Here is a 10,477-nt window from a genome sequence, read left to right on the forward strand (position 1 = left end):
CTGGATAAATTGAAAGGAAGAAGAAGGGAGAGAGGATGGGAAGTATTGCTATGTCCTTAACACTGTATTTATGAAATACATGAAATCTGCTCTCTTTATATAAATAAATAAATTTGTATAAAAAAGAAGGGTTGAATGGAAAGGCAATCAGCATAACTTAGATTTAAAAAAACCTTAGAAAATACAACAGGCAAAAGAAATATTGATTAAAAAATTAGCAGTGGAAGATGTGATTGTATACTCTCAGAAAATGAAACACACACAGGATGGATGAAAACATACAAGGGATCTTCAAAAGGCTAATGGAAAATGCAAATTATGAAAAAACAATGTAAATCTCAATTATTCTTACAGCAAAATAAACTTATTTTTCAATTCAATGTTTGAATGTTTTGAAATACTATCATAGGATCCCAGAAATACAGGAAATAACTTAGGATAAAATAAAACGAACACGCAGCATCAATGCTGTGTAACAAACCAGGAATTCATTGAGATAGGAAGTCCCAGCCTGTTTGGAAAATTGTAAAGAAACTAAGCACTTGTATTCAATGATATGATTCAGGGGCTGAAAGTTAATAGATTTGCATCAAGAAGGATTTATGTTCTTTGCAGAATAAGAAAAAAGGGATACCACAGTAAACAAACATCGCAAAGGTACCTCCCAACGCACCACACATAATCTTTTCAGGATACACATTTACCCTGACCTTCCTGAAGCCCCCTCACAGGCATCGATTTTAAAATGTTTATACCAGAAAAAAAAAATCCTTGAATGCCATTTTCCCTTGAACGTTTTGAAGTTCTCTTTCACGTGACAGAAAGTGCTCGAATACTAGACATCCCGAGAGAACACGTAGGTGACGCTTGCCCAGGTAAGCAAGCATCACTTTCATGGGGCAATGCAGAAAACTACTGCCTAGAAACACAAGGCAAGTGCAACTCTGTGGGTAGCTCCCAGGCTGGCTTAGCGCTGGCCTGGCCCCCAGGGAGTGCTATGACGTTCCATTCCTAAATGAAATCCCAGGAGCTCAGAGGCACAGAAGCTCAGGCACTCCTGGTCCAGCTCAGTTTGCATTCCTGACACCGTCAAGACCGCAGGCTAACTATGACGGCTAAGTTCCATTCCGACTTCAAAATACACGTTCATCCACTTAGGTCTAAGCAGGCCAGTCTTAGGGCACAAGAGTGTGCACTTCCAACTTCCTGTACATTTTGTGAGGCAACAGCTGAGATTCTGGTTTATTACTGTTTTCATTATAAACTCGTGACAAGGTGACCCGAATGAATCTTTGAACTACTCTATAAAGTATTATTTTCAAACAGCTGATGGGGTGCAGAAATAGGAATCCTTGTGGCCACTTGGGGGGAAAGCCCTCGGCCTCCTGGCCAGTTTGGCTTCTGACCACAGCTGTAACAAGCAGCAGTGCCCGGGCGAGACAGCAAGGCCAGCTAGCCCACGACGGAATGTTGCTGCTCCAGCCTCATTTCAGCAGCCTTTGTGTCCCCTTCCTGGGCTGCAGTTGGTACCTGAACCCCCGCTGGGAGCCTGGTTGGCTTCTCCATCCAGGAAGGAGCAGCTCCCTGTCTCTGCTGGTCTCTCTTCCTCTGCACCCCTGCAGTGCCGCCTGCTCCTGCCTTGTCTGTCTCTGCTTTTCCTCTGCACTCTACCCTTCTCCCATGCTCAGTCTCTCCTGGGTAGTCGGCAGTGTACGATCGAAGGTTATATTCTGTAATTTTATCTTCATCCCTTGAAATGTCATAGTCACAATTACAACTTTTAATTTTATTCTCACAGATACATAAATGAATGAATGAAACAGGCAAGCCTCTAGGCTGAGCTGCCTAGTTTTAGATTTTGGAATAGCCTTAGATTTATAGAGAATCGCAGAGAATACTAAAAGGCCCCACACCCAGTTTCTGCCAGGTACTGGCCTCTTCCACTGGTGTCACACATCTGTCACGAGTGAATAACTGACACTCACAGTCCTGCTTCAACCCCGTTTCCTCAGTGGTCCCCGGGGTCATTCCGTGCTCCAGGGTCCTGCCGGAGACCCCACGTTGCCTTTGGCCCGTGAATCTCCTCGGGTTCTCTTGGCTGTGGCAGTGTCTCAAGACTTTCCCTGCTTATGGTGGCCTGGAGGGGTTTGAGAACTGGTCAGGGATTTTGCAGACTGTTCCTCGGTTGAGATGTGTCCCTCATTTCCCCTCATTAGACAGAGGGAAGAGCATGACGGGGTTAAGCACCGGGCTGGTCACATCACATGAAGGGCACATCCTCTCTACATGGAAACCCCGGGAATGCTGACCTGGATGTTGACCTTGAGTCGCGTTGTCAGGCTTCTTCCACTGGAGAGCTGTGTTCTCCATCTTTCCATGCTGTAGTCTGCGGGGGAAGCCACTGTGTAGCTCGAGCTGCCCTTCAGCTAGGCTTGCAGCTGATTCCCACTTCCCGTGGGTCAGCAGATGTCAACACAAACTTCCCTCTAGGATTAAAAAACACTGAAATCAGATGAAGTCTTGGATTGTAAACAGGGCCACTCCGCACTGGACGCTGTGAACAACATGGGACAACTGGAAGAATGCTACAACTGAAGGAAAAGGTGACACTGACTAACTTTAAGCCACCCTGGTACCTACTTGTTGGCTTCTGAGGCAGCTCCCACTGCCCCCCTTCCCAGCCCTCCTCAATTCAGATCTGAACACCCTGCTCCCTTCCTTGAAGAGCTTCTGCTTGGCCCCTAGTGGACTTCAGTCCAAGCCATCTCTATCGTGGATGATGCCAGCGGCTTGGGCAAATAAGGCAGTGCCAGGCACAGAGCGGTCAGCAGAAGGCACACCGAATAGAGAATCCCAGCTTCACACTGACACATGTGCTGTGAGCACTGGCATCCCTTAAGGTACTAGTTCGAGTCCAGCTGCTCCACTTCCAATCCAGCTCCCTGCTAATGCACCTGGGAAGGCAGCAGAAGATGGTCCAAGTCCTCAGGCTCCTGCACCCATATGGGAGACCCAGAGAAATTTCCTGGCCCTGGGCTTTGGCCCAACCCAGCCCCAGCCGCTGTGACCATTTAGGGAATAAACCAGGGGACAGAAGATTTCTCTCTCTCTCTCTGTATGTGTGTGTGTGTGTCTTCTCTTTCACTAACTCTGCCTCTCAAATAAGTAAATCTTTAAAAAAAATGCATGCTATGATGCATAATCCTAGGTGAGGGCATCCAATTTTCATGTTTATCCCACCTTAATAAAGCTACTGTTGGTCTCCCACATAATACCAAAAACTAATTTAGCTGATGTTTCCCTGGCATTTCAACCAGCTGTTTGAGTTCAGAGTGCAGGAAGCTATCCTTACTAAGTGTTTTTGGTTAACTCTGAGATTCAAGGCAACATAGTGCCTGTGTCTGGATCACGGAGGGCTTCAGCACAGCCCATAGACTTAGGCCATGCAGTACAGCAGTAAATACTGCATGGATAAATACTTTCCACATACCTTGTTAGTAAGTCACTGCTGTGTAGACACACTGCGCAGAGGATGGCCCCATGATAAATCAATCAAAGGTGCAGGATACACTCTCGAGGGGTTCTTACTCTGCAGTGAGAACTGCAGAATGGACACAGCCACTTATGCATAAAAGCAAGGGGCAGGCTTCCAAGGGGGACCACTGGTAAAATGTCTAGTAGGTTCTAAGAATAAGACTTTCTTTGTACCTGCAGTGAAGGGAGTCAGGAAGGCTCTCACTTGCAGCCTATAGCAAGTTTCTGCAGGAAAGGGAAGAAGATGTCTTTTCAGAGGATGATTGAAAAAAAAGGTTGAGGAGGAAATTGACAACAGAGGAACCCAGTGATTGACAGGGGAATCTGCTGCTGTCTTGACAGTGAGGACACCAGCCTAGATTGTGACAACTTCCACATCTAACACATTTAATTGTTACAATGTTGATTTCACATAATACTCAACATGAATTTTTCCTGTTTCCTGAAACCAACTGGCTCAAGATTAAAGAATATTCAGAGTACCTGCACCTCTTGATCAAAATCCCAGGTATAACGTGTCTGTAAGTCCGAGTGCCCCTACAGCATATCACAAAAGTGAACTGTGGGGCCAGAGGGAATCTCAGGGGGGTACTGTCTCCACTCCAGACCCAAGGCCAGGTGGAAAGACGCCTGACCAGCACCAGAGGGAGCCCCTGGAAGCAACTGTGCAGTGCTCTGAAGCTGGTTCCAGGCTCTTCAGCCCACTAGGAGCACCTGTTCAGTTCTATTAACTAGTGAAGTTGTAAAGTCTGCATTCGTTCAACAAAGCACTCCTGAACCGAAGCACTAATTAAATCAAGCTAAACATGCAAAACCAAATCTGAAAGATATTTGGCTCCATCCCCTATGGCATTCTCTTCCCCCCATGGTGGTTTCTGCTTTCTCACTGCTCTTAAATGCCTTTAGCCATTCTTCAGACAGCATTGCTTTGCTAAATCATCACAACCCACAGAGAAATAGCGAGATATCCTCTTTTCCCTTTGTCTCAAATGATGGTGATACTTTATGAAGGGCAACGACAAGCAACATGTGTCTGAATCTCACTTAGCATACTGAGCTTAAACAACGTGAACTGGGACCCCAGTTGTCCTCCAAGATTACCCAGGAGGAAGGGAGAAGAGTGGCATGTTGAGACTGAGTAATTGCTGGATACTGTGAGATACCCATCTACATCATCATTCATTCAACTCAGAAAGGCGGGGTGGGCACTGGGTTATTCAAAAACAGTGCCAAGGTCCTTAAAGTTGTGGCAATTCCACATGATCAGCGATACTATCTGGAGCAGATACGGGCCACATTGAGCCGAGCAGAACTGGAGAAAAATTGAGCTATGGAAAAGAATTCACAGTAAGCTATGGGTGGAAGGGAGATGCAGTCCAGACAACCAATCAGAAGTAGAGATAAGGTTAAAACAAAATTCATTTATTTTTAAATAAATAAATTTCTTATGTGATTGAACAATTCATAAATATACATCTATACCGCTGAACTTTCAGCAGTTTCTGTAGCCCCTTCCGTCCAAATATTGGTATATTTTTACTGTGTTCATAGTCACTTAAGAGTTTTCCCATGCACAAGAACAAAGCACTGGTGGTGTCTTTGGGTACTAATTTGTAGACATTTTTGACATTCAACTTCACTGCAGCCTATGCAGAAGCAGGAGGAAAAGCTCATGCCCTTGTTCATTTCAATTACATGCCAACCTTGCAGGGGCTTTGTGGGCTTCACTGTGTTTCATCTACTCAATTACACTTTGAATAAGGGCCATGCTAGTCCCATCTTACAGATAAAGAACCAGAGACTGCAAAGAGTGCTCTACAGCAGGAATGCAGAGCCAGAGTGCAGGGGAGGAGACTGCGCTCCTAAGAGGGTCTGACAATCCAGGTGCCGTCCTGGCCACAAACACACTCCCCACCCTGAGAAGTAGGGAGGAGCCCTCACCAGCATCACTCCAACAGAGGGTGAGCCTGGCCAGCGACTCGGCATACTGTGGAGGGACTTCTCCTTTAGAAAGAAGCCCAGAAGCAATCCGCTCTCACATCCTTTCCAAATTCCAGCTTGGGAGTAGAATCCACAGTGATCGTTGGGCCAGGTCACAGGTATACTGAGTCTGTCCTCCCTCTGGGCCCTGCTCTGTTGTGTCTGCTTTTGGCTGACGAAACAGTGACACAGAGCTCCAACAGTGAAGTGCCACCTGCTTGCCTCCATCTCCACTGTGTTGGTGGTCATGAAGACAAGTGTTGAGATGGAGGCTCCTTCAGCTTTGGTCTCTGAATCATTCCAATGGTCAGAGGTCGATGCTGAGCAGGAATTAAATGTTGATGGTTTTAGCTACCAGAGGTTAGGGTACTTTGTTACTTCAGCACAACGTGACATGTCCTGACTGATATAAAAAACAACCCCTCGAGCTCACATCTACCTCCTTGAGCTTAGGGGAGGGAGAGTCATTTGTGACAGTTCTGTGGGGATAAGCCAGTGACATGGACCAAAGGAAATGCTTTCAAAGTTGAGGGTGGGAGAGATGAGAAGAAAGAAAAGTAGGTAAGAGGAGTGTTTCCTCGTGTAGAGTGGAGTTATCCCACACAATCACTTTGGGCACAAAATCCAGTAATTTACCACTGCTGCATTCTCTCGTCTCCCAAGAGGAGAACAGAGCACTTTCTTTCTAGAAAAAATATTGACCTTTTCTATCACAGCAGCAATTTAACTGTGATTCCTGTAGCACATCTCCCAAGATATCAGCTGTGCAAGGGAGAATATTGATTTTTCTGCTTTTTAAAAATAAACTTGCTAGAATAAACACGGTGTGGATGGTTTAGTTTGGTTTGGATTTTAATATAGAAGCAGGTTGAGTTTTTTTTAATAGACGATGAATTACGGGATCAGGATTATAGAAAAGGATCGGCAATGTGAGAGCCTTTGGACAGCAAACCCACCAAGAATGACACACCACCACTTTCCCTTTGCATCCTGGGACTTTGGATGCTTTAAATATAGATGCAGTGAGTCTCTCTTAATGAACTTCATATCTGCATCTCTGGGCTGCTGCAGCAAGACATAAGCTTGACTGGGGAGCGAGGTTGTCTGGAGGCTTGGATGGACCTAATGGCTTTCCAGGTGTCTGCTCCAACATTTGTGTGCATGCAAATGCACAGCCAGCAGACTCTGAGGGTGTTGCAGCACTGGGAGAATTCAAGCGAAGCAGTTGCATCCAGTTGACAGAGTTCACAACAGGGCCTTCTAAATGAGATCATTCCCTCCCACCCCTGTAATTCATGCATACAATTTCCAGTAGAAAACAGGCTCCAAAAATCACTGACGTTCACTTCTGGTTTTGCCCCTTTCTTATGCCACACTACATTTTATTCTGGTTCACCCCAGGAAAAAAAGTACAGCTTGATGGGCCACATAACATTAATTGGAATCTTTTAGACAGTTAAGTGGCGGCTCACCTTTAGTGTCTGTTCTCAGGAAAAGGGCTATGAGCGCTAGATAGCAGCTCCATTTCACAACAATGGTGCCTCTCACATGCTGGGTTGATTTCTAAAAATAAAAAGTAAATAAATAAGTAGGTCTCGGCCACCTCATTTTGGCGCATGTCTTCTATCACAGCTTACCAGCTTGAGGTATATGGCATTTATCTTCAACATCTTATCCCCCCTTACCAAGCTAAAAATACTGCATTTCATTTATAACATATACTCATCTATGTTATTGCACCATTCCCACTTCTACTCCCATATGAACACCAAAAACCACCCACTACATAGATGAAAAAGCTGGAGACAAAAGGGAGGAGACAGCCACACCAAGGCTGTGTACATTTGTAAATGCTTCATGGAGGCAAACAGGACTAAGTCATTGCGTAAACTTTCCCAATGTCATGCATTTTTTTTCCTTAAGATGCTGTCCTGATTCACTTTGGAGGCCCTGGCTTGAAGCTGGCCAACTCCCCTTCCAGAGAAGCTGATTAAATCCACACCCCAACCAGTTCCTTTTCGGGTCCCCATACTCCAGGACCCCTGTGCACCTGCCTTACTCACCCAGTGCCAGGTCCCTCCAACCAGCATCAGTCACTGTCCCTTAGAGCCCACAGCGTATTCAAACTAACTTGTCCAGAGGACCTGGCTCACTCTACCCCATCTGCTACACAAAAACTGCCAGCCAGCTCCTGTCCACTGATCCCCTTCCCCTGAGGGCAACTCCTGTGGTTCTTCCTGCAGCCTCCTCTCACTCTGAGCGGTGACTAACACAGGGCCCTTCCTTTCACTTATCCGAGCATGTGTGTACTATAGCCACCATCAGAAGAAGCTGATTCGATCCTTTTCTTCATGCAGTCTTCTCCCAGATCACTGACCAGTTAGAAGCATTCAAACTGCTTACTGGGAACTAGTTATTACAGCTAAGTAAACACTGCCCATAGCCACATTCTTCATACACGTACAAATGGTGTCTATCCCCACTCACTGCTTTGACTCACCATGTGCCAGAGTTCCAATCATATAGCAGGTGTTCAATTCGTGCATGTTGAATGAAAGTGACACAGAGCAAAAAAAAAATGCACAGAGAAAATTAGCCATTCATTCAGAAATTCAATACATATTTAATGGCTACCAACTATGGTTCAGGCACCAAAACTGTACACTTTCATATGTAAGAGGCTATAAGCTATGCGCAAGTCCTAACTAGGTCTTGCCATGAGGCATGCCATTCAATGATTGTGCAAGGCTCACCTCCTAAATGGAACATTCCCTAACCTCCCAAGAGAAACCATCACTCCCTTCGTCTGTCTCTGTGCCATGGATCATGCTGTACTATATCCACCTGATGACTTTGAGCTCCTTCACAGCAAGGACCAACTCCAATGCCTCTTCATCTCCCCAAATACATCTTCACGACCACATATCTATTCCCTTAGCTTAGTGTAGCTTAGCACTTAGCAAGGTCCAACAGGTCCTGATTGGATGAATAGATAACAAAGGCACAAATCTATTTCCTGCCCTGTGCCTCCTCCTGTGCAGCTGCTGGGAGAGGTGATGGGGTGAATAGCTAATGTAACGTTCTCAGACCTGAGCGGGCACCGAATTCCCTGGAGGACTCATTAACATACAAGCACTGGCCTCCAAATCTGCCTCTGAGTCTGTAGGTCGGGGAGGAGGCCCGAGAGTGTGCATGTCTCACCAGCTGCCAGGTGATGTTGAAGGTATAGATCCAGGGAGCACACTGGGAAGACCTCAGATCTAAAAGAAGAACTGGGTGTGTCTCCCCTGCTGTCTGCTCACAGAAAGAAAGCAAGAAGCAAAACCATGACCCTAGGGATAATAACAAGCTTGCTCAAAATATTCTACTGTTCGGTAGGGATACTAAATAGGGGATTCATTAAGGCTGATTTCATCAGCATATTTCAGAGACACTGCAGTGAATCCCAGGAAGCTCAATGATTTATCAGAACTCAAACCACAAGTCAGCTGGACGAGTCCAAGGGAAATGCACATGACGTTTGTGCACGAATGTCCATGTCTTTTCCACAATGGGCCCAAACTGGATACAACTGAGTTTCCATACTTCACTTCCACAAGGAGAAGGAAGCATGCATCCAAACACAGGGCTGTCAACTACAGCTCAATGCAGCAACATCAATGAGTCACACAAGTATAAAGCGAAAGAGAACATTCTGATTAAGTCTTTGACAGGAACCTCAGAGAGGCAAAATTAAGGTCCGTGGAGGTTAGAGTGGTTACTTTGTGGGGGGGGGGGGGGTGACACACAAGGGAACAATTGGAAGGAAGCCCAGGGGAGTTTGTGGGGTGCTGGGATACTGCACATCCTGATGTGAGTGGGGGTGCAGAGAATGCTCACTGGACGGCTCTGCATGCTGCTGCCTGGGTATTATACTTCTAAGCACAAATTTAAAAAATAATCATCATCAAAGGCAAAAGGGAAAAAATGTGGTTCAAAGGGCAAAATTAGGAGTGGGAACAGATCTGTGAGTCAGTCCCCTGGGTGGGGCCTGGTCCAGAATCTTTGCTCAGAAAAGAAAGAAGATTGGGTGTGGAGGCAGCTTTCCCAGAGAGGCCAAGAGGAACAGAGCTCATCCTGGATGGCGTCTTTCAGGCCAGTGCCACAGGCCCTGCCAGGGAAGTGACCAGTTCACCCCAAATTATAACATCTAACTTAACCTATTACATGAGAACCGCAGGACTGCAACACACCTGGGAGATTCCTAAAGCTTGGAGATTCTGTAGCAAAATTTCACCCTGCTCAGTTATTGCTCTGAGCTGTGAGGGCTGGAGAGGTGGGCCAGGGCAGACGCCTTTTGGGCTCAATTGCCCCCCCATAAAAATGTTTTCTCGTTGGATTTCACAACTTTCTGCGTTATTCAGGAGGAGAGGGTCTTGTTGCAGTCTCGACTCAGAAGGTAACTCATTCTTTCTAAGCTCCATCATTCTGTAACATTTTCACCAACTAGAGAGGATTGTGAGGTCCAGGCCTGGTACTCCCCAGTCTCCTTAGGAGATCAGACTGCGTTGGTGCCCATAGCTCTGCACACCAGGCAGCCCGCCAGCCCCGCAGGCCTCTGCACACGTCCGGCTGGGGCAGCACGGCAGTCCTCTCACCCATCTGCTGCAGCCAGTGGTCTAGACAGCGCAACTAGAACTGTTCCCTTTTTCACACTTCATAAACCTGTATGTAAGTGCAGGTGAGAGCAGTCATAAATATAAAAGCCACCAGAGCGGAATGGCCTTTGATTCTTTGTTTATCACAGGCTAATTAAAACACAAGCTGAACATAACTCAGCTCTTTAATGGAGGTTACCAGAAATGTTATAACTTGACCCTGCTCAGCATGAAGTCCGTGTATAATAACTATAATTTTTTATTTAGTACAGCAGCCCTGCCATAGTGGAGGGTGTGTCTTTCTTTTGATTACAAGGCCCACATTT

General features: G+C 46.1%; 1 long non-coding RNA gene across 1 annotated transcript; it reads right to left on the reverse strand.

Annotated features, from left to right (window-relative positions):
- Positions 1 to 466: 466 nt before the first annotated feature.
- On the reverse strand, positions 467 to 7,078 carry LOC138844592 (uncharacterized). Its single transcript, XR_011380550.1, has 2 exons — positions 6,987 to 7,078; positions 467 to 2,486 (listed from the first exon to the last, which is right to left on the reverse strand). It is a non-coding gene; the product is annotated as an uncharacterized lncRNA (long non-coding RNA).
- Between the last annotated feature and the right edge of the window lie 3,399 nt (positions 7,079 to 10,477).

The sequence above is a fragment of the Oryctolagus cuniculus genome, chromosome 12 (genome assembly GCF_964237555.1).
Source record: "Oryctolagus cuniculus chromosome 12, mOryCun1.1, whole genome shotgun sequence".
Classification (NCBI taxonomy): domain Eukaryota; kingdom Metazoa; phylum Chordata; class Mammalia; order Lagomorpha; family Leporidae; genus Oryctolagus; species Oryctolagus cuniculus.